The sequence below is a fragment of the Eulemur rufifrons genome, chromosome 29 (genome assembly GCF_041146395.1).
Source record: "Eulemur rufifrons isolate Redbay chromosome 29, OSU_ERuf_1, whole genome shotgun sequence".
Classification (NCBI taxonomy): domain Eukaryota; kingdom Metazoa; phylum Chordata; class Mammalia; order Primates; family Lemuridae; genus Eulemur; species Eulemur rufifrons.
Window position 1 is genome coordinate 20,712,807 of NC_091011.1, and position 23,758 is coordinate 20,736,564.

Consider the following 23,758-nt stretch of genomic DNA (forward strand, 5'->3'; position numbering starts at 1 on the left):
ACGCCTGTAATCCTAGCACTCTGGGAGGCCGAGGCGGGTGGATCGCTTCAGGTCAGGAGTTCAAGACCAGCCTGAGCAAGAGCGAGACCCCGTCTCTACTAAAAATAGAAAGAAATTATATGGACAACTAAAAATATATATATAGAAAAATTAGCCGGGCATAGTGGCGCATGCCTGTAGTCCCAGCTACTCGGGAGGCTGAGGCAGTAGGATTGCTTAAGCCCAGGAGTTTGAGGTTGCTGTGAGCTAGGCTGACGCCATGGCACTCACTCTAGCCAGGGCAACAAAGCGACACTCTGTCTCAAAAAAAAAAAAAAAAAAAAGAATGTTGTAGAAGGTTTGGATCATTATGAAAAATAATGTCCCTTTTCTAGGACCTATTTTAGTACTAAGAATAGTGCTTCTTCTGAATATTCCAGTTATTTTTATCTTATCGATGATGTGGAATGCGCAAGTGACTCAAGCTCCTTCCTCATGCCTTTTTGTGTACCACCCCCACTCTTGGCTCTTTCTTTTCTTTCCAACTTTTATTTTCCCTTCGTCATATTTTCTTTAACTATTTCTGATTTGATTACCTCTTGTTTGGGGGTCATTCATGCTACACAGGATATAAACAAATAAAACGTGGTAATCTGGGTTGATGGTGGGTCACTGTGGTGGGTGCCCCCCGGTGCCTTAGCAGTCGCTGAGACTGAGCTGATGTGGTGCCTCCCAGAGCTTTTCACACTGTGGCACATGTTGAAAATGATAATGTTGGTGTGATTCACCCAGGGAAATGGAGAGGATTCCTCAGAGCCAGAGGAGACTGTTGAGGGGTTCTGTCCCCACCTGTCTCATCCCCCAAGGTCTGGGAAGACTACTGTCTCCAAACACCCATAACCCATTGGAGGCACACAGGTTGAGAAGCCCAGGGCTAGTGTAATAACAAAACTTTACAAAAGTAAAGCTAGTAAAAGTAAAAGAAAACTCTTCCCTGGCTTGTGCCTACTTCAAAAGAAATGCTTTTCCATTCTTAGGATACTTCACTTAATAGAATGGGTTCCAACTCTCTCCAGGAAAACAAAAGAGATTCTATATCACCGTTATTTCTTATACCTGAGAAATACTCCATGGTATACATACACCACATTTTACTAATCCACTCATGAATTGATGGGCATTTGGGTTGTTTCCACATCTTTGCAATCGTGAATTGTGCTGCTAGATCATCACCTAAGTACACATTTGGGAATAACGCCAATTGAGTATTGGACAAAGGTGGGGGGTGGGGGAAGGGGATGGGTGTATACCTACATGAGGGGTGCAATGCACACTGTCTGGGGAATGGACACACTTGAAGCTCTGACTCGGGGGGATGGGGGGGCATGGACAATATATATAACCTGAACTTTTGTACCCCCATAATAAGCTGAAATAAAATAAAATCCAAGCAATGCGCAAAAAAAAAAAAAAAGAGATGCTTTTGTTTTCCGTCAGATGAATGTATATTCTTTAGATATGCTACAAAGAAAATGAGCACTATTCCCTGGTATAGAAGCTACCTGCAGATAGCTACTGCCCTCACGTGCTTGTTGGCATTTGTGTTTGCCTGTGTCCTTCTTCCTTCTTTTTCTCCCATACTTCTTTAAAAGCATCCAATCCCTTCCCAGAGCCTAAAGACGGCATCTTCTATTCATGGAGAGCATGGATTCTTTGACTCTTCATCTCCTAGGCTAGCTCCTGGGTAGCCTTTTCTTCTTGCTGCAGGCTCCACGGACTCTGCCTGCCTCCCTCTGCCTCTTCTCGGGAGCATCCACCACCTTCTCTAGCTCTTGGTTCTCTTCCCTCTACTTTCCACTAGTCTCCACCAAGACCAGGACCAGAATAGGATTCAGACACCTCAACTCTTATGTTTTTTTCTCTCCCATTGTGGCAGAGAGGAATTAGCTGGTCACCATGCATGTTTCAGTTTTCCAGGCACACACTAAGCTGCTTTTCCTGGCACACTTGCATCCAGGAAGGGCACAGGAAAGGGTCTCACCATGCGATGTGAGAACTGGCTGTCACTTCTGGGCCCAGGGAGTTCAGAGCGTGTGTGTCTTCTTCACCCTTTCTGTCTTCTCCCGTCTGCAGTTGGCTCACACCAGGGTGACCTTGAAATCCTGTTCTGAATATGGCAAAGCCACACAGTGGGAGGAGCATGAATCCCTGAGGGACTGCATGGACCAGAGCTCCCCACTAACTGCACCGGACTGTGACATGGTGGAGAAATAAATCTTTGTCATGCTTTCAGATCACTGAAATGTAGGGAGTTGTTTGTTACAGCAGTTAGTGTACACTAATTATGTATTCATTTTCCGTGCTGTTTCTAAAGAAAGAAAAAACAGACCTGTCTAACCTTTTTATTTTAAGCTTATATGACAAATCATGGGGGGAACACAGATACGGGTTTTTGTTTTTTTTTTAAAAAAAAAAAAAAAGCAAGGGAGGTTTGGGAATTATCAGATTCTTCCCAAAGGGTAGTTTGTGGAACACTAGTTCCCCCAGGAAGTACATAGTAAAATGTAGAAAAGCGGATTCTATCGCTTAATAATATTGAGGAGGGTAGAATTAAAAGAAATGGGTTTCCTTGCTGCAGGACTTGTCAGGGCCTTTAATATACAGTTGGACATTATCACCCTCCACAAGGGGGCTCTGTTGAAAAGATTTGTCTCAATTCAAAAGACTGAAGAGCAAATCAGAACAGAACAAGAACTGGCTCCTTTCAGATGTGAGATTTTTACCTCTGAGTACCGCTAGATGCGGAAATCCTAATAGATGCCTGGGACCCTGCCCTAGCCTAAACTGATTCCTCCTAAAGCAGATCTTTTAATGACTCTTTCTCCCCCATCAGAGGACCCAGTCTGGGGTTGCCTGTTCCATCATCTACCTCATCATGCTGCACCAAACCCACCAAGGTTGTGGCCCTGCCACTGTCCCCAGTGAAAGTAACAGGCCCCTCCACCTCTGAGCTCCTGCTACTTGGAACCAACAAGACCTCTCTCCAGGAAGACAAAAGAAAAGACAGTCTCTGATTGCCCAACAGCTACTGCAGTTGAATAGCTGATCTGGTACAGCTAAAAAGAAGGTTGGTAAGGGGCATGCCACGTGTAGCACGAAGGGAAAGACTGAGGAAGGACAACCGAGGTCTCAATAGAATGGCTGAAACCAAACGAGCACAGTGAGCATTTGGAGTGTGTGCTTAACGACAGTCCAGAGGGGCCAGAAGCGTTGTCCAAATTCCATATGAACACATTAGCAGCCAGCCGCCTGCAAGCCTCCTGGCAAACAGAGTGCAGACTTGCGTCGATTTCTGGTGGGAAGACTGTCTGAACTTGCTCTGAATCACGTCCAGCTGAGTGTCGCAATGTTATAGTCTTCAAGCCTCAGCACCAAATCTAACTGTATCACCTGCTCCTGCCTAAAACCCTAGATTCCATTCCCTGGAATGATGGCAGAGCACACAGATCTCCACAAACAAGCTAGCTTGTTAATTACTTTTAAGATGAAATAAATGTGCATTTTAGGTTTTAATCTCATCTGGAAGATTGCTAGCACCAACACCAGGAGAGGTCTCTGTTAGCTCAAACCAGAAGGAGCCAATGCCACCCCGAGAAAGGAAGCAGAAGAAGGCCTGGCCTCAGGGGGCTCACCAATGACTCTTACGTCCATGGCTCATTAATGGACGGACAATCCCAGCTGGCCTTGTAGAAATCACCCAGCACCCAGGACCCTGGACTGCTTCTTGAGTACTTGGTTAGTTGAGTCGTTGTCTACCTAGACACGACAGGGGAAACTCAATGTCCAGGCTGAAGCTGTAGCCTTTGTCTCTCTGGATGCCAAAGCCCAGGCACTCATGCTCTTCAATATGAAACGGCCCCTCGGTATCGGCACCAGTCATGAGCCAGCCTCTGTCAAGGGGAGACAGAGCCAGAACTGCTCCCGGGCCTCCCCAGACGGATGCAAGAGCTCTGCCTCCTTTTTCTGTGTTTCCTACAGTACTGGCCACACCCAGGCACAACGGATGCCTGACAAATTAGTGAAAACTGGATGAAATCCATAAAATAATGCAATTATGATCTGTAACTCCAACCAAGGCGTTGACAGTCTCTTTTATTCACCTTTGGTTTCCTCACTGTATTTCCTGGTCATTCACCAGCATCATGAGCTCCGAGTGCTTGTTAAAAATGCAATTGCCAGGCCCATGATTAGACATTTGGAAGTAGAGGCAGAGAGAAGAGCCTAGGAATCTGCATTCTAAAGCCTCTGCCCAAGAGATGCTCTGCACATAGTGTCTGGAGAATGCTGCCCTGGGGTTCTATTCCCGACAGCCTCCCTCCCATCAAGAAGGAACTGCAGACCTTCCTCCATGGGCTCCCTGAGGACATTGAGGACACCCACTGGCACACCTACCTCTCCTCTGCCACCACTAAACTGGCAAGCCCTTGCCTCTAAGAAAGAGTCACCCCCTCCCCACTCTTGCCCATAATCTCACCTCTGATGCCTTATCCAAGACAGCACTACATCCTACGTACTCTCCCCACGTGCTATCGAATGAGGTTCCTCTCCTGCTCCTCCATGTGTGAGCACACTCAGAATGCCCCATTCTTAAAAAAAAAAAAAAATCCGATCTGCCTTTCCTTCACCTTCCAACCAACGAGTGAAGCACCTGCCTACCCCAAGCTCATTCTCTACCTCCCATTTCCCCTTTGGTTCTCACAATCAGACTCTGGCCCACACCTCTTTACTGAACCAACTCTACAGCATTTGTCATGAAAATGACGCTGTGTTACATCCAAAGGGTACTTTACAGCTCATAAAATACTTTCACACACAGTTTGTCATCTGCACTTCATGACCCTGTGAACGAGGCATGTAACATCTCAGAGAGTCCCGAATTTCAGTCTACCACCTTCCCAATTTCTGACATATCCTTTTGCCCCTGAGTTATTCACTTAGTGTTTGTCTTAAATGGATTCACATATTTTAACAAATTTATTGAAAGAAACATGTCTACAATTCTCATAAATGGAGACTCAATATCATTGATCTTAAATAAGAGGCACTAGTATAAAGAAATTCAATGAAAACAAAACAGTGTTGTCACATTTCAAAGTCAGAGACTCTGGCCTGGGGGCATGTAGTTGAAGGTGGACTCCTGGGTCCCTAGAGAAAGTCAGCTCTCTGGGCTCCACACTGCTCCCAACCGGAGAGTAGAAAGGCTCAGCCTACAGAGTCTGGCTCACGTGCAAAGCATCAATGTCAATGCTTCCCCCACTTTCAGACTTTTCAGAACACTGCCCTCCAACTATTGTCCAGCCCACCAGGAGGAAGCTGCATACCAATCCTCACAATAAGGATCTCAGCAGAGCCCAGGGCCTCACTCACACCCAAGTGCCCACAGGCTTCTGCTGTAGCCCATAAAGGAGGCAAGAAACTGGGGCATTGGCAGGACACAGTGGGAACCACTGTGGTGGTCATGTTTCCAACATTTCCTCTATAATTCTAGCTAGAATACTATTGTCTGACAAGGCTTAGCACCCACGCTCCATTCAAACCACTTTATTTAAAAATAAGATCATCACACCCATTAGCTATTATAAAACACACACACACACACACACACACACCCCAGAAAACAAGTGTTGGCATGGACATGGAGAAATTGAACCTTGTGTACTGTTGGTGTGAATGTAAAATGGTACAGCCATTATGGAGAAGAGTGTGGAGGTTCCTCAAAAAACTAAGCATAGAATTACCATGTGATCCACCAATTTCACTTCTGGGTATATACAGAAAGAATTGAATGAAAGCAGGATCTCAAAGTGATATTTGTACACCCATGTTCATAGCAGCATTATTCACAATAGCCAAAAGTTGAAAATAACCCAAGTGCTCATCAACGGATGGATAGATAAGCAAAATATGGTATATTCATACAATGGGATATTATTCAGTCTTAAAAAGGAATGGAATTCTGACATATGCTACAGCGTGGATGAACCTTGAAGGTATTATGGAAAGTGAAAGAAGCCAGACACAAAAGGATAAGTATTGTATTATCCCATTTACATAAGATACCTGGAGAAGTCACATTAATAGAGACAGAAAGTAGAATGATGGTTGCTAGGGGCCCAGGGAGGCGGGGCCAGGAGAACGAGTAGTAATTACTTAATGAATATGGAGTTTCAATTAGAATTGATTATAAGGTCCTGGAGATAATAATGGTGATAATTATACAACAATGTGAATGTACTTAATGCCACTGAACTGTACAATTAAAATGGTTAAAACAGTAAATCTTATACGTATTTTACCACAATGAAAAAAAATGAGATCAATACTTACTTATTAGAAAGACATTAAAGTCATACTACCACCAAATTGAGACTTTCTATTTGATACTAATTAGGACAGAAATGAAACTGGAAAACAGATAACTTTCTTACTATGTGATTCAATATTATCAAAGGTCACATGCCAGTATCTCCAAAACCACCAGTAATATGATTGCCAAGTTTTGGGAAAACACTCTGTTATTTTATATACTCGTTACACAGATGAGGACAATGAATAATAAATCCCGGGCATAACAGATGTACTGTGTGGACTTCTCAAGGTCACACATAGTAAATGGCTGGATACAGGTTATTCTGATTCCCGCTCTAGTGTCAGTCCCATTAATCCTGAACATTCCTTCCCTCTCCTCCCCTTTTTCTCCTCCTTGGATATCCAAGACACCGAACTCTTTTTGTTGTCCTCCTTACCCATTTTTCTTTCTCTATTTTTTGTGTTTTTCTTTTTTAATTAATAGACTTGACGTTTTAGAGAAGTTTTAGGTTTGCATAAAAACTGAGCAGAAAGCATAGAGAATTCCCATGTAAATCCCCCCTCCCCCAACTTCCCCCATTATTAATATTTTGCATTAGCATGGTCCATTTGTTACAATTGGTGAGCTAATGCTGATACAGTGTTAGTAACTAAAGCCCAGAGTTTACACTGGAGTGCACTCATTGGGCTGTACATTCTGTTGGTTTTCACAAATGTATAATTACTCATATCCACCACTCAGAATCATACAGGATAGTTCCACTGCCCTAAAAATCCTGTTTTTATTCCTCCTTTTTTCACCCAAGTTTAGAGATTCCCCAGAGCTCTGACCCTGCCCTGTTTCTCCTCCTTGGGGGACCCTTCCATCCCCACTTCCACCCTGACAACTCCCCAAGTGAAATCCCCTCCAGCCTGCTGCACCTCCACCGCGATGTCAGAAGAAAGCCCACTGTGTTTTCTGTCCCCCCAGCCCTGACCACCTATTTCTCTTAATGACAAGCCATCCTCCTAGTCACCTCATCACCCTGGAATCAACTCTGACTCTTCTCTCCTTATCCTTTGAGGCAGAGGCCTCAACAGAGGGGCGGCGGGCAGTGAAAGGTTGGAGTCGTGTTTGCAACGAGCTTAGACTCTCTGGCTACAGGAATCTATCTTCAAGTCCTCTGACCCATGTAAGGTGAATGGCAAAAATAATGACCTGGTGAGCCAGCAGCCACATTCACAGAAGAAGTGCTTCTTTGTAGTCACCCAGGAAAGACCCCCCTCCCTCTATTTTCACATCAAACAGGTCTCCCCATTCCCCACCCCCTGCTGCCTTTGATGTCTCTGGTCTCTGACCCAGGTCTTGGCACTGGTGGGAAAGAAAGTCGGGATGAGACCAGATTTGCTGATCACCAGCAGAATGATTGGGCTTATTCTCTGAGGTCAAAGGCTCAAGGAATTCATTAAAGATTGCTTTTAAATATAAGCTCATCAGTTTAGTAAAATGTACTGTACAAGGCCAAGTCCGACCCAACATTTGTCCTTAAGTAACTCACTGGAGCATTGAGGAGAAATCCATGTAAATAAGGAATGAACATTCAGTGTGACATGTGTAGTAACAGAAGTCAAAAGATGACAAAGGAGTGTGCTGGGTTTGGGATTGTGTCCAGGTGCATGTGACAAGAAACTGACAACAGTGACACAAACAAATAGGGGTTGTTTTTGTCACATAACAAGCAGTGCAGAACCAGGCAGTCCAGGGCAGGTACAGAAGCTGCATGAAGCCATCAGGCACCAAACTCCTTGTATCATTTCCCCTCTACGGCTTCTCATTTGTGACTTTCATCATCATGCCTTGCACATCCAGATATCAAATATGAGTTATATGAGTTCTGGACATGAAAAACAGGTAACAGGCCAGGTGCGGTGGCTCATGCCTATAATCCCAGCACTTTGGGAGGCAAAGGTGGGAGGATTGCTTGAGGCCAGGAGTTTGAGACCAGCCTGAGCAACATATCGAGACCCCCGTCTCCACAAAAAATACAAAATATAGCCAAGCCTGGGGTTGCACACCTGTAGTCCCAGCTACTTGGGAATCTGAGGCTTGAGCCCAGGAGTCTGAGGTTGCACTGAGCTATGCACTCTAGCCCAGGCAAGGGCAGCAGAGTGAGACGCCATCTCAAAAAAAAAAAAGAAAAGAAAAGAAAAGAAAGAAAGAAAGCAAGCAAGCAAAACAGGTAACTATGAAGGTCAATATGAAGGAAAATAACAGCTGTCCTGGAAGCGCCACACAGCAGACATCCACCTACACCTCATTGGCTACAACTGTGTCACAGGGCCACGTTAAATGCAAGTGAGCCTGGGAATCCAACTTTGTAAGGTAGACATGTGCTGTGCTGAACAAAACTTGAGATCAGTAAGAAAGAAAGATCTGGGACAAGCCAGCCACCACGTTGTGAGGACACTCCCCTGGCTCTGTGGAGGTCCATGTGGTGAGGCACTGAGGCATCCCGCCAGCAGCCAGCACTAACATGCCAGCCTGTGAATGAGCCATTGGGGAAGCAGACCCTCCAGCCCCCTCAAGCGTTCAGATGACTGTGGCCTCGGCTGTACCCCACCCAACTAAGCCCCTCCTGGATTTCTGCCTGATTCCATTTTGGCTGCCCTGACAAAAATACTGGTAGCTTATTAACAGCAGAGATTTGTTTCTCACAGTTCTAAAGGCTGGAAAGCCCAAGATCAAGATACCAGCAGGTTCGATGTCCAGTGAGGACGTTGTTCGTGGTTCATAGACAGCTCTCGCTTTGCTGTGTTCTCACATGGCAGAAGGGGCAAGAGATCACTCTGGGGTCTCTTGTATAAGGGCACAATTCCCAAATATTAGTGCTCCAACCTCGTGACCTAATCAGCCCCCAAAGGCCCCACCTCCTGATACCGTCACATTGGGGGTTAGGATTTCAATGTAGGAATTTGGCGGGGCGCAAATATTCCAATCATAGCAAATCCTAATCCTCAGAAACAGAGTGAGATCCTAAGTGATTATTGATGTTTCAGTTAAGTCTGGGGCTGCTTTGTTATGCAGCAATGGACAACTAACACAGAAAATGAGGAAGAAGAGATGAGAGAATGTGAATTCGGCAAATAGCTGCGCCTGCCAGAAAGAGGGAATAGATAACTTTTGGACCACACATAAATCTCCATCCACTGTACTGTCATTGCTTCTTACGGTCATTCATAATGTGCCATGAGGTAGTCATTAAAGATGATCATGCTTTTCTAGGAGTTACCTCATTCCACCATCATAACGGCTCAGTGAGTAAGAAGTATTTGGCACTTGGTTTTGTCACATACATTACAGGTATATTATTTTAATTCAGAAGAAATCGAGGATCTAACACATGCTGGTTACTGGGTATCTAAAGATGAATAAGCAAGATCTCAGCCCTTGAGGAATCTAGTATTCAGTGAGGAAGAAAGGCCTTAAACAAATGCTTATCATGTCAGATGATAAGGCCCACCGTAGAGGGGTAGAACCCCTGCCCTGAAAAGCACAGACAGGGAAATATTTCAGTTTATTTCAGAGTGGCAGTAAGGAGGATGGGATGGCCCCCAGGTTATAACAAGGGCAGCCTTGAGTTAGGTTTTGAAGGATGAATAGAAGCTCACCAGAGAGAAAAGCTTTTGAGCCAAAGGGGGTTAGCATGAGCAATGCCCAGGAGCATGGATACACAAGCTGTTTGAGGAATTTAAAGGATTTGGCGCTGCCAGAGGTCAGGGTACACAGGCAGGGACTGGCAAGAGAGGAGGCTGGAAAGATAGGCTGAGGCCTTGCTGCCTCCCCGGAAAGGGAGGTTAGGCTTCGTTTTGAAAACAGTGAGGAGCACCTGGGACATTTGCTTGCATCGCATTCGACTCTTAGGCTTTTGGAAGAGAGTCTTGTCTTACGGTACTGAGGGCACTCGCGCAGCAGGCTCCCCCGGGGAATGCAGACTCTCCGATCTGTCACTTCTGTGAGCCCCCCGGAGTCACCAATGAGACACACTGTGAGTAAATTACATGATCAAGAGACACTTAATCTGGGCCAGATCCATTTGCACATGAGGGTGATTTATCAAGAAAGCAAACCCTCTGCCAAGATAAGGGAGGAGAAATCTCCCAGAATTGATTTACACTTGCCGGCAGCACATTAGCGTCACTGTGCTTCCTGACCGCTGTCCTGCTTTCCCCCCATCTCATGGGGCTGCTTGGAAGAGGACCCTCACCTCTCAGACCACGACGCTGCGTGAACGGCACCAACCAAGCAGAAAGGCTTTGGAGCCCACGGCAGTCGTCGAGAGGTGATTTGCAGTCCTTGTGGTGGCCTCATCTAGGGGCCAACCGGGGTGCTCCATGAAGACACTGGGCGCCACTAGGACTGAAGAGACTATTAATCACCTGCAGCTTCCAGGATTGCAGGGGGAGGGAGGCCTAGACAACTGCAAGCCTCACATGGTTCAAGGAACACTCTGCCCAAATATTATTCTGCACCAGGCATTTACTGTCCCCAGCAGCCGTCTGGATTCCGGCTCTGGGCCGGCACCGTGCCCTGTGGGAGGAAGCCCTGCCATCCCCACCGTCCCACCCAGCCCTCTCAGGTGACATCGGACCCAGCCAAGGAGCATACCAATCTGGCTGGCAATGGACCGCCTCGGTGCCTGTGAGACACATAAGTATCTTGGGGCCAGGACCTCGTGTTGTTTTGTAACATAAGCGCTTTCCACCCAGGGCACAGAAGTCAAGGAGGGTTTGATTGTGGAGTCCAAATAGTCGCTATCACAGTGTTATTGTAGCCTCCTGTTCTTCCTCCCGATTACTCCTCTGACATAATCTACGGCGGCCAGTGATAAACCTGCTGGCACTCAATTTATAGGCAAACAATTCCCGTCTCTCACCGGACACTTATCTTTTCCAGCAGTCAAAGAAAAACTATATATAGTGCCTCACTGGCGTCTAATCCTCTTTTATTTTTTTTTCTTTTTTGACACAAGGGAGACATCAAGTTTTTTGCTGGGTGAAAGAGAGCAGAGTTTAGCTTTTCTCCTGGGAACATAGCAAATGGCTGTGCACCAGGGCGGAGTGGCTGGCAGTGCTCGACTGGTTGGTGAAAGGAAAGGCAGGAGAGGAGGAGGATGAAGGCTGGAGACAGGGCCCGGACAGGGCCTGTGCACGGTGAACCCAGATGTGACAAAAGCAGAATCAGTGGGGTACATAAAACGTCATCAAGACTCACAGCCAAACGTAATGCTTTATACAAGCCCTGGCCACTTCTTCCCAGAACTGGGTGTCATAGTAATGCCATAGGAAGTCTGTGCAGTGTTTTATTCATGAAGCATTTTCAAAACATTTGATTGCATTCCCATAACAATCCGTAAGTCAAGATAAGAACTACTCCCATTTTCGATGAGAAAATAGACAAACTGAATGTAGGAAGAAACATAGAAAAGTGGTCAAAACTTTTTTCTGGGGCAATATTTATAATATTCTCTACCCTCTATAGAGATGCAATCAATTACTGCTTAGAAAATACCCTTAGCACGTCAGAAGGAAAGGCAAATTAATCAGAGGTCAGCAAAAGAAACCTTCACTCCTAACTATGTTCTGCTCTCCGCTTTTGGAGAAAAGAAGAAAATCTCCAAAAAAAAAAAAAAAACAAAAAACAAAAAAAAAAGTTGATAAAAGGGACTTATTAAGGTTATAACCCAACATTCCCCAGACTGGTTCCCAAACCTGCATCTCTAATCCTCTACCATATGAGCAGAAAGTGTGCACCCATTTTCTGCCCTTCACCTCCTAATATAGAAAAGATATATGTCGTGAGGTGAAATTGCACCAAGAATTAAAAAACAAAAGGAGTTTTGGTTCCCACAAAATTAAAAGAACAGAGCTCCCCATTTCCCAAGTGTTCCCGGTAACCAGGGTTTTTCTCTATGGGAATTTAGGAGGCTTTTTAAAACACTTCTTAGAACTAAATAATCACTCACTATAGCAAAGCACCTCCCTATCAGCTTTAAATGATTCCTTCTTTATCCCCCATTCCAGATTAAATTCCTCTCCCAGAAATGCAGTGACAGCCAAACGGTTCTTTCTCCACTTTAGGTCCCGGCAGCATTTGTTTCTGACAAGACTTCTTCAATGGCAGCGCTTCTCGCACGAGGGCTGTCCTGGGAAGCCGTGTGTGACGCGGGTCCAGGCAGGAGGGGTTCAGGCAAACAGCAGACACATCCCAGACTTCTGAGGTGCTTGGCGAGTGTCTGTCAGGTGGGGCGCAGAACCACATGAGGCTCAGGAGGGTGTAAGGAAGCTGTTTTGAGCCAAAACGGGAGGAGAGGACAGGAACCCAGACTGAACAGCATTGGTCCTAACGAAGAGAGGAGCTAGAGGTGACACTGGCCCTCAGAGCAGAGGACACAGGCCCTGCTCTGCCCTTGAGGAGCTCCTGGTCTAACAGGAACAGACTATCGGGAAGATAAGTCCCCTTTGCGTGAACAAAGACCTGTGTGGCCCAGGAGGGGTTGTAAGTCTGTCTGATAGTATAGTTCAGGCAAGGTTTCACACTGAAGGTGACACCTGAGAGGGGACTCAAAGGACTTTTCCAGATAGAGAAGAGTTGGGAACACTCCATGTGAAAAAATAGCTTGAGCAAAATTAAGGAGATTGTAGTGGGTGAAATGGTGGCCCCAAAGATACGCCCACATCCTAATCCACGCACAGAACCTGTGACCGTGGCCTTATTTGAAAAAAGGGTCTTTGCAGATGTCTTTAAGGATCTCAAGATGAGATCAACTTGGACAATCCAGGTGGACCCTAAATCCAATGACACACAGAGAATAAACAAGTGTCACACAGAGGAGAGACCCACAGGAAGAGGAGAGGCTGCATGAAGAAGGAGGCTGAGATTGGAGAGATGTGGCCACAAGCCAAGGAACACCTGGAGCGCCCAGAACCTGAAAGAGGCATGGTAGGACTCTCCCCAGAGGCTGGAAAGGGAGTGTGGTCCTGCCAACACCTTGATTTTGAACTTCTGGCTGTGAGAGAATAAATTTTTATTGTGTTAGCCCACTAAGTTTGTAATAATTTGCGGTGACAGCCACAGGAAACTAATGTAGAGCCATGGAAGAAACGCCAGTCCTGGGCTGTTTGTGCCAGATCCATTCCTCATCCTTCTCCTACTCTGTTCCCTGTGGCAGGGGCTGAGCTCTACGGGCTGTGTTTCCCGAGTCGGGGTTTCCAGCTTGGCTCGGCCAACTGGAGCACTGCCGGGAGGCTGAGGGGGCAGGAAAGGGCAGCCAGGGTGTTTCTTCCCTCCCCTCTCAGCCTTGAGTGGCATCTCCAGCAGCTTCTGTCTCCTCCCTGGCTCTGGCTCCCACAAAATAGCATCACTGTGATTCCAGGGTCCCCTGGGTGATCCCAGCCCCCTGCTGTAACTAGAAGTCATGAGAGCTTCTGGGAATAATGGCTCCAGTGTGACCAGAGCACAGGGCACATGGGAGGAGGGTAGGGGTACCAGCCTGACGCCAGATTGGGATGGGCTACTCCACAGACACTGACAACACCACGCAAGCAGTGGGGCTGGGGATTCCGCTAACTGCACAACATTAACAGAAGCCATAAGCTCCCACCCCTCACTTGACATTGACTGGTACTTCATTGGTCACCGTGAAGGCTCCAGACATTTCTTGGTAGGGGATTGCATTGGTGTTCTGGGGCTGCCATAACGAAGTGCCAGACTGTGTAACTTAAACAACAGAAACCTGTGTTCTCACGGTTTAGGAGGCTAGATGTCTGACATCAGGGTGCTGGTTTCTTTTGAGCCCTCTCCTTGGCTAGCAGATGAGCATCTTCTCCCTATGTCTTCCCACGTTCTTTCCCTCTGTGTCCAAATTTCCTCTCCTTAGAAGGACACCTGTCATATCGGATTAGGGCCCACACTAATAACCTCCTCTTATCTTAATTACCACTTTAAAGAGCCTCTCTCCAAATACAGTCACATTCTGAGGTACTGGGGGTTAGGGCTTCACGTAAGAATTTGGGGGGACACAATTCAGCCCACAATGGAGACTTGGGGCGTCAGGGGCAGACTGAGAGATAGTGGAAGTCCCAGTATGCCCAGTGGGAATCAGACACGACCAGCAGGTCTTCAGTAAGAAACAAAGGTACCCAGTGAACTCACGGTACCGGGTAGAGGTGACACAGGCTGGCCAGGAGCCAGCAGCCACGCCCAGAAGAGGCCAGAGCAGGGTGAAAGGCAGCAAGTGGAAGATGCCTGGTGGGAGCCGACCCAAGCAAATGGACAACTGGACAAGCTTCTGAGAGTACGTGAAAAACCCCAAGGACTGCCAGAAAGCTTGAGCTGCGGTTCTAAGTGGCTAGGAAGGAAAAGAGTCTGCAAAAGAAAGGTTTGCATTATTAATGCAACTCTCTTTGTACCCACAGGACGATTAAATCTACAAGGGAAAAGTCTGTGCGTTTTGGAAGGAATTAAGTTCTTCCTTGGGCCCAATCCTTCCCACCACAACACAAACACACACAGATGGCATCTGGTCTCCTTTACATCACATCCTTATAGAGGTGAAAACAAGAAATCAAGGAAAGCGAACAGTCATTGCGAGTAAACGGAGACTCAGACAGAGGCAGCAGGAACCGGAAGAGCTACGTTCGTGTGTTGGCCACATGCAGCCGGTGCAGCAGCTCCAGGACCGTAAGCTTATGTCCAAGGGAGCGATATACACGTGCTTTTGCAGATGAGCCACAATTTATTAATATGAGACTCTGCGGGGTGCACCGCAATAAATTGTAATTCGTGAAATTTATAAACTGAGATAGCACTAGTGAGAGGTCCTGTGAATTGTAATTCTCTCGACCTGACAAATGAACTGCTTTGAGCAGCGACAGCTTCAGCAGAGTGAGAGAAATAAATCAGCCGGTGGAACTGTGGTAAGAAAGCAAACAGTTTTATTGGTCTACGGATCTTGAGAAACGTTGATTAAGTCCGATTTGGAATCCCCCCACAGTTGTTTTACAAGCTGCTTTATCCAGGAGACCCCCCAGGCTTCTACATAGTACCACAGTCTCCTAGGAAAGATGGGAAGTGAGTTACACTGTGTCTGGGGTGGGAAACAAAAATATATATCTTCTTATGGTCCTGGGAAATGGCGAGTCTGACCATTCAAGGAGGCTTCTGTGCTCCCAAGGTTTGTAATTAGAGGAAAACTTGATGGAAGGCTCTCCACAGCACTGATAACGTCTCAGTCTCCAACAAGCAAATAGAAAACACCTTGAGTTATGGACCCCATTATGTGAGAATATATTTAGAATAAATGGGACTGTTCAGAGGTTAGTATTTGGACTAACAAAGCACGGGTTTACTTGGTAAGCTAAGAGTAGACACAAGAATGTACTGGGCAACATCTAAACTGTAGACACTAGAACAAACTGCTTTTAATTATATTTATGTCCTAACTGAACCCATTTGCTATCAAATAACTCACGTGCTAATTACACTCTGATCTGTTCACTGAAGCGGGGCCCACAAAAGACTCCATCCTAGGAAGCTGTTTGGTTTCAGCAAATGGTTACATTTATTTTTAAATGTAGCCTTCAAATACAAAATGTCATATTCAAGACTTGTCTTCCCTCCAGTTGATCTGAATTACCAGACAGGAACTATTTAATTCAGAAGTTTATTTGCAACACCCCAGCAGGAAAGAAGTGGCAACTCCAGAGAAGGGAAGGGTAGAGAAACTCTTAATAATATTGCTTAACCATCTGTGTCCCAGGTCGTACGTTCAGTCTCACCACCTTCAAGATACGATTATCATCTCATTTGAGAGAGACTGAGACTCAGAGACGGTCATTAACTTGCCAGGGTCACACAGCACTGACCGGAAAAGGCAGGAATTAATTGTCAACTAAGTTCATGCCCTTTCTAGTGTATCATGTAACATTTCGAAATTGAGGACCCTAGAATCTCCATGGCCCCCAGCCTCTCTTCCTGCCTACATGCAGACCTCCCCAGGTCCCAGAGCAGATCGCAGCCTCCCACCTTGTTGTCACCGCCAGGGAAGGAAGCTCCACCTCCTGCCCGGGGCAGGACACGCCAGCTCAGCCTGCCCCGGCCGCTCGGCAGGGCTGCAGGAGGGGACAGAGGTCGGGCATCTGGGCCAGCCCGGGAAGCCGAGGCTGCGGGGGGCTGGTGGGTAGTGCTGGGCAGCGTCCAGTTTCGGGAGCGGGCTGCCGTGGGATGGAGAAAGGCGGGTCACAGAAGCGCTGCGGTGCCGACCCGAACAATTTGTTGCAGCCACAGGAAACTTCCGAAATGTCTTTCCCAGAAGCTCCGGTTCCGCCGGGACCAGGCGCGTGTTTGTGTGGCTGCAGGGCACCGGCAGCGGCGCGCCACGCTCCCCCGGCTCCCTGGGGCAGCGGGGGCAAGACCTTTGGGGGGTCGGGCACATAAACCGCAGCAGTGAAACCTGACTTCCAAAACGCAGATCCTGGGGATGTCCACTTCCCCAGCACGCGGCGTCTGGGCCGATCACCAGCAAGATTCCCGCCACCCGAGGTGCAGGCGGGGTAGGGGGCGTGTTTCAGGCGTCCTTGCTTGTGGGGAAAGACCTGTTTCACCTGGCCCTCCCTCCTGTCATTGCTCACACCTGGAATGTTGTCGGGGAAAGGTGGGGGCTCCCCAAATGCGCGCTTTCCAGTCGTTCCAGTGAGCTCAATCCCAAATTCTTTTCCCATCACCTTACCACCCCACCGCCCCCAGCTCCTAAATCGTTCTTGCTGCTTGTTAGCCTAGAGCGATGCTTAAATGAATATATCAATCTCCTGGGGGGTCCTGTTCAAATGCAGATTGTGATTCGATTCAACAGGCCTTGCGGGGGGCTGGGCTTCTGCATTTCTAACAAGCTCTCACGTACAAGGATGCTGTCATTCCTTGGACCACACTTTGAGAGGCAGAGGCCAATAGATAGGTCCCAGATTCCTAAGGCTGGTGTTGAAAACTCTGGACTGCCTGGGTGCTGGCTACCTTTCTTACCTCTTGTATCTCCTACCCACCCGTGCTGTGCTCCAGGCAGCATTATCTACCAGCCTGCAGCCAGCCTGTGCTGCTGGGCACCCACCCCCACCCCGGCTTTCCGTGCCTGCCATTTCCCTGGGCAGCAAAGCCGCACCCTGCTCGGCTGTTCAAATCTTACCTCCTGCAAGTCCTAGCCTTCCCATAAAACCATTGTCTTCCTGACAGGAAGAGCTGCATTCCAGAGTGGTGGCACACAGAGAGAACAAGCCCTGCTTTCTCAGGAAGTGTCAAACCCAGGGATTGTTGGGAAGAGGAGACAGATCTGGGCCACCTCCTTCTGAATGGAGCAAGCCTCAGAAAGCTGCCAGGCCTCGACCACTGCTCTGTCGTGGCCATCTCAGAAGGGCACTCACTAGAGTCTAGGATGCTCGAAAATTTAGGGACGGCAGTGCCTCAGGCAGTGAATACCTGTGTCTAGGAGAATCTGGCTGATGCAGGTAGAGTTTCATTTTCCTGCTTCGCCTTGGTGAGGCCAAACACCAGCTAATGAAAAGTGCATTATGTACTTTCTATAAAAATATTTTATACAGTCTGATATTTCACTGGGAAATGACGGAAGAGCAGGAATTCTTAGCGGTCCTTTGTTTTGATTTAAATATTCAAAAGCACCTACCCTGGCAAAGCCCCCTGAGAAGGGCTATCTGAGGCTCTCAGTTTTCCGGTTTTATTCCAGCCAGTGAAATGCTAGCCAAGATTTTCTGGTTGTGGAACCTCTTCTGATTCTGATGTCTCACTGGCTGTGGAAACTATTGGGAACTGGAATGAAAATTTCCATCTTATCTTCCCCTCTGTTCTTTAGCAGAGGAGGGTGTGGTGTTATCAGTTTGCAGTGGGCTTAGGGGAGGTGGCAGCCTTGCAGAGAGTTTGGTGGGTTTTCTTTCCCCAGCTTTGCTGTCAGTTGTTTTGAGGGAAATGAATAATCAGGTCTTAGAATCCCTGGATGTGAGGAGATAACATTGACTACGGGCAATTCTATTTACTGATAAAAATAATATATAGTTTTCAAATGCTCCCATAGTGAGTCACTTCTAAATAGTCAGAAATACGTTTCCTGCAATTATTCTTTGAGACTTGAATTAATAATTCTATAAAATTGCTCCCCTCACTAAGGTAGTCCTATTGAATACATGGTCTTTGGGGACCCACCAGATATTAATCAAAATCCAGAGCATATTCTGTCATAAGAAATGTATTCTAGCCTCTCTTCCTGAAAGTAGCAAAGAATAGCATAAGAGCAAGATTCAGACAAAATCTATTAGCAAGTTTCCAGAATGCCCAGGGCACTGGCGGTTAATACATCCTCCTCTTTGGCAAAAGGCAAACATCACGAGTCACTGATGGATGAAGCCACGGCCTAATCTCAACCCCCAGTGAAGCTGCAGGGTCTTGAAGAAAAAAAATCAGGAGACCTGGATGCTACATCCTGCTGCTCTGCCCCTCAACTTCTTTATCTGGAGAGCGGGGATAACAACTGCCCCACTGCCTTGCAGGGTGGCTGTGATGGTCAAACCAGATCATCCCTGAGCAGCACCTTCTGAATTTACAGAGAGAGGAATGCTGAGCATCTGCGGCTGGTTCTAGTGCTCAAAAAAGCAGTTCCATCCTCTGCTGCCTCCCAGTCCCTCCCTCCCTGCTCCGGTTACCTGTAAAGGTAGAAGTAGGAGGGAGGAAGGAAAGTGACAGGTATTTCAGAAGGATCAGAATTGTGTTCAGTTTCTCATATCATTCTTTAAATCTCTCCTGCATGTCCCTCACTCAGTCCCCAAACGAATTGTCCAATCCCATCCCATCATCCAACTCAGTAACAAAATTAGTCCATCCTAGTTAACCTAGGTAACTTATCTTTTCCCCACTCCCAGGGAGGAGAGGCCTATGTTTCTCCAGGCTCTTATGAAGGGAGATTACTGGTTATCTTCTCGAATAGACAAAGAAGGAGCCAGTCCTCTTAGAGAAGGGAGCCTGAAAAGGATTCTAGTGCCTCCTCCAGGAGTAGATGGGAACGGAGACCTGTGATTCCAGGTGAGAAGTTTCTACCTCCCTGGCAACCCTGGGGAGGTGGCAGGGCCTCAGGAAGAAATCATAGCCATGGCACAGCTTTGCCAAGACATGGTGGAGCCCCTAGCCTCAAGAACCATGAGGACTTAGCAAATGAGCACATCCGTGGTCACCCATGTGGACCACAAACACCAGAGGGCCCTACCTGAATGTTCTGAATAAATGTTCACAGGAATTGGGGGGAAGGAGGAGTTCCAGGAAAGTCTGAGAGTGAATTTCCCATCACCCTGGCAGTTTGGCTGCAGTAACATATCAGATTTCATTTAAAGTAATAAAAGAAATGTGACATTTCTTATGCCCTATCGTGTCGTGTGGAAGTCACATGCCTGCTATCTCTCTGGGACATTCTGGCAGATAACTCTGCTTTCTTTGGATGCTCTAGAGTTTGGGAGAAACCGTTCTAAAGATCAGCACAAGCTCTTTCTGAAATTACTTTCCGCTCCCCGCCCCCCCCCCCCCACGCCGCCGCCCCGTGCGAATTGATCCAGGGAAATACCAACCCGGCAAATATTTCCTCCACGACCTGCAAGTCAAGCCCGAGCAGCCGATCCCCACCTTCACCTGAATGCGCTTCTTGGCAAACCTTGAGTAGACAGGAATGTTTTATCTTTCTTATATCCAAACAGGAACTCACAGCAAACACATCAAGAAATAAATACTAAACATTGTGCTTGGTTACCAGATGAGAACTAGTGTTGAACCACTCTAACCAACCAAGGCTCACAATTTGGAAAATAAAAATGTTATTGTCCTTATCTTAGTCTGAGAAAATTGAGGCCCAAAGATAACAAGCTATTAAGCGGCAGAGCTGGGATTAGAATCCGACTCTGCCTTCTATTCTCTGGAGCTATGTAATCCCAATTATCTGGCCTTCTTTAGCAGCATGCTTGAGAGAGAGAGAGAGAAATGAAGGGCTCGGCTGCTGAATGTAGAATAGAGAACACAGATTTCAAATGTAACCATTGCCATATTTGTCAAACTCTGGAAGGAGAAACTGTGAGTTCCAGTAGGCGTCTGTTGAGTCTCGGCTGAAATGTGCCCATCGGCTGATTTAATGTGATAATCGGGGGTGGGGCCCTGGTGACAGGCTGTGATGTATTGGCTGTTGTTCTGCACTTTGATGTTCCTTGGAATTTGTCAAAACTTCACTTCAGCACTCCAAAAAGTGCCATGGCGTCATCTGTCCCACTCTGTCTGCAGGAGCAAATGGCAGGGGAGTGGCTGTCCCTGGAGTTAAGGTCAACACCAGGTCAGAGAGTGGCAGACCTTTCCTAAGGACAGCCTGCAGCAGCCGCTCCCCAGCTTACCACCTCACACCCGGGGGACTCCTGTCTCTGGGGAATAAAAATGTTTGCGGTCTCTGAGTGAAGGGGACTGCAGATCCCTCCTGTCGCAGCTCAGTCACGGGGCTTCTGGAAAAAGGAATCATCTTCCACACCCTTAGTCATGGGGATTGAGCTGCAGGCAAGGTGGGCAGGGGGCTCATGGAATGGGGGGACGTGCCGGCTGAGCTCACTGCCTCCAGAATGCTCCAGAATGCTGCCAGCAGCAGCCCAGGGCAGGAACCAGCCTCTGCCACCCCTTTGGCAGCTGCGGTCACAGAGGTGCAACAGGCAGGAAGGCGTGCTGGTGCCCAGGCTCCAGGGCCCAGATGAGTCACCGCCAGGGGCCTGGCCAGCTGGAGAGCCATGCCTGTTTCCCAAGGCTGGTCTGGGCAGCAGAAAGATTTTGGAACACTGCTGGTGCCCAGCACTGGGGATCTGTAGAGGCTTCTGGGAGCTGCTGATCTGTGAAGAGTCACCCTCTCACAGAGGTGAAGAGTGGCAATGTCTGGGGCAACAGGGTTAAGGGGGAGAGTGGTTTGCCTAGAAAACCCGATCGTGCTATTGGGTTGCCTCTCATTGGCCTCATGATGGTTCTGGACCTATCAAATAAGGTCTCAGTGGGTCCCTGTTACTGTGACATTGGAATCACTGTTCTGATCTTTCCAGCACAAGATGACATCACCTCTATTGAGAAGCCAACCCCCAAGAGAATCCGAAAAAAAGCCACAAGCCTTAGTCTGTTCAGGCTGCTATAACAAAATACCATAAACTGGGTGGCTTACATAAACAACAGAAATGTATCTCTCACAGTTCTGGAACCTGGGAAATCCAAGACCAAAGCACTGGCAGATTCCGTGTCTGGTGAGGGCCTGCTTTCTAGTTCACAGACAGCACCTTTTTGCTGGCCCCACTTGGAGGGCATAAAGCTGGTGAGGGTGGCAGTCACTACAACTGGTGGCAGCAAAGAGATTTAACTATGAGACTTAGATAGTCCAGACGTGGGTCTTCTGTCCGGAGAAGCCATCAATTTCCCTTCTATTTTAGCTTGAAGGAGGAGCTCCACTGCAAACCAACTTCTCCTTCAAACCAACAATTTCTGACAAGGAAGTGGCCCAAAGGGTCACTTGGGATTAACTACTAAGAAATAATTTCAGCAAGGGGCCACAGACTTCGAGACAATTTGGCTCCCTGTGCTGAGAAGGTGACGTCAGCCATGCAGATAAATTCCAAAGAATCTATCACCCCTCAGACAAGGTTTTACTAGCTTATAAAATGTTCCTGAGCTCTTTCCATACTGACAACTTCTGGGGGCTGTCCAGGGCATCCTGGAAAAGTACAGCAAGAGGGTGTCTTTCCAGTTCTTCATTATCCAGAGCCTAATTTCTTTTGGACTTAGTCTAATTTCTTTCTATTCCATGAATTGTTATTAAATGGGAAGGTTTGTTCCAGCACTAATGTTGAATGCTATACAGAAGAGCATGGAAAAATGACCAAACTCTAGGTTTGGATCAGAAAATATGCCCGAGTTGGATAATGAGCATTGAAATTATTAGAATTCGTCTCTCGGAATTCCCACTAAGTCATTTATCAAGGCCTGTCTATTGGTACCTTCATATCCATTCTACAGATCAAGACACTGAGATAAAGACAAAACAGATAGAATCCGCTTATGGGTATTAGGCTTATAGCTGCTGAGTCGATCCAAAAGGGCATGTCGCCTTGCTGTAAGACCTCCTCATTATCACCCTGCAGGGAAAAAAGTGAGATGCATGAGATCAAACGAAAGTGGAGACAGAAAGGTCCAATAAAGTACGAGTTCCCTTGATCTATGAAGTTCCCTGTTACCCTTTGGGGGACTCTTTGAGAGAAAAGAGATTTGCATGAGGTGGAAGGAACCAGTCAAATCCAAGCAAACATTTGCTACAAGCCAAGATCACTTAATAGAGAATGCAATCAACTTTTACAAATAACATTTGAAAATATGTAACATCTTCTCACTTTTTCTTCACAACGAAGTTGTGAATGTGGTCTTATTACTGCCATTTTCCAACAAGGAAACAGAAGTTTGGAGAAGGTACCTTCCCCAATGTCATACAGCTAATAAGCAATAAAAATAGACCACCCAGCACGCCAGCTGTTCTGAATTCAAGTCCAGTGCTCTTTTCCCCACATTGCAGAAGTTCTTACCTATGTAAGACTTAACCAGAGCTGTATCATTGGATAACAAAGGGAATATTGATCAAAAGAGACCTAAAATGCACTAGGGGAGCTGCCTTTTAAAGGAATATTCATTCAACAATGCCCTGAACTATTCACACAAGATGCAAATGGCAGAGGGGTTCTAGGGTAGGGATCACCTAAGGGGTTGTCTCTGGGCCAGCAGGGGTCCTAGAAGCCTTTCTCAGTGAATCCCTTAGGGCCGGTGTCTTTCCAAGATGGCAGTTTGTGTTTGCTCCAGCATAGGCTCAGGGTGTGCATTAGGACCTTGGACCCTGAAGCCTTACAAGGAAGCCCTGGGATGGTTCAGGCTTCCCGCCATCCTGGGATCTGGTCCAAGGGGGTACAAACCTGGGCCTCATGTTCTCCCATTATCATTCAGAGGGACCCAGACTCCTACTCTCCGTCACATTCTGCACTCACAGAGCTGTCCTCAGGAGGTGAAGTGGGGACAAGACAACATCTCCAGGTGTTGACTCCAGCTTAGGCTCAACCTTGGGAGCCCAGGCCACAGCAAAATGGCTTGTCCTGGCCAACGCAGTCATGAGCACAGAAGATCACACCCCAGTCTAAAAAGGCGGAAAACCAGTAGGCAAGGAAACCGTTTTGTCATCCAAGGACAATAAAGTTTATGTATTCCCAGATGTGGGTCCTCCCACTTAATCAAAGCAGAGGCCCATTCCAGTGAAAAGAGCTTTTCTCCAGCAAAATGGGA

General features: G+C 47.1%; 1 pseudogene; it reads right to left on the minus strand.

Moving 5' to 3' along the window:
- Window positions 1–16,222: 16,222 nt before the first annotated feature.
- On the minus strand, window positions 16,223–17,106 carry LOC138376960 (uncharacterized; annotated as a pseudogene).
- Window positions 17,107–23,758: the final 6,652 nt, after the last annotated feature.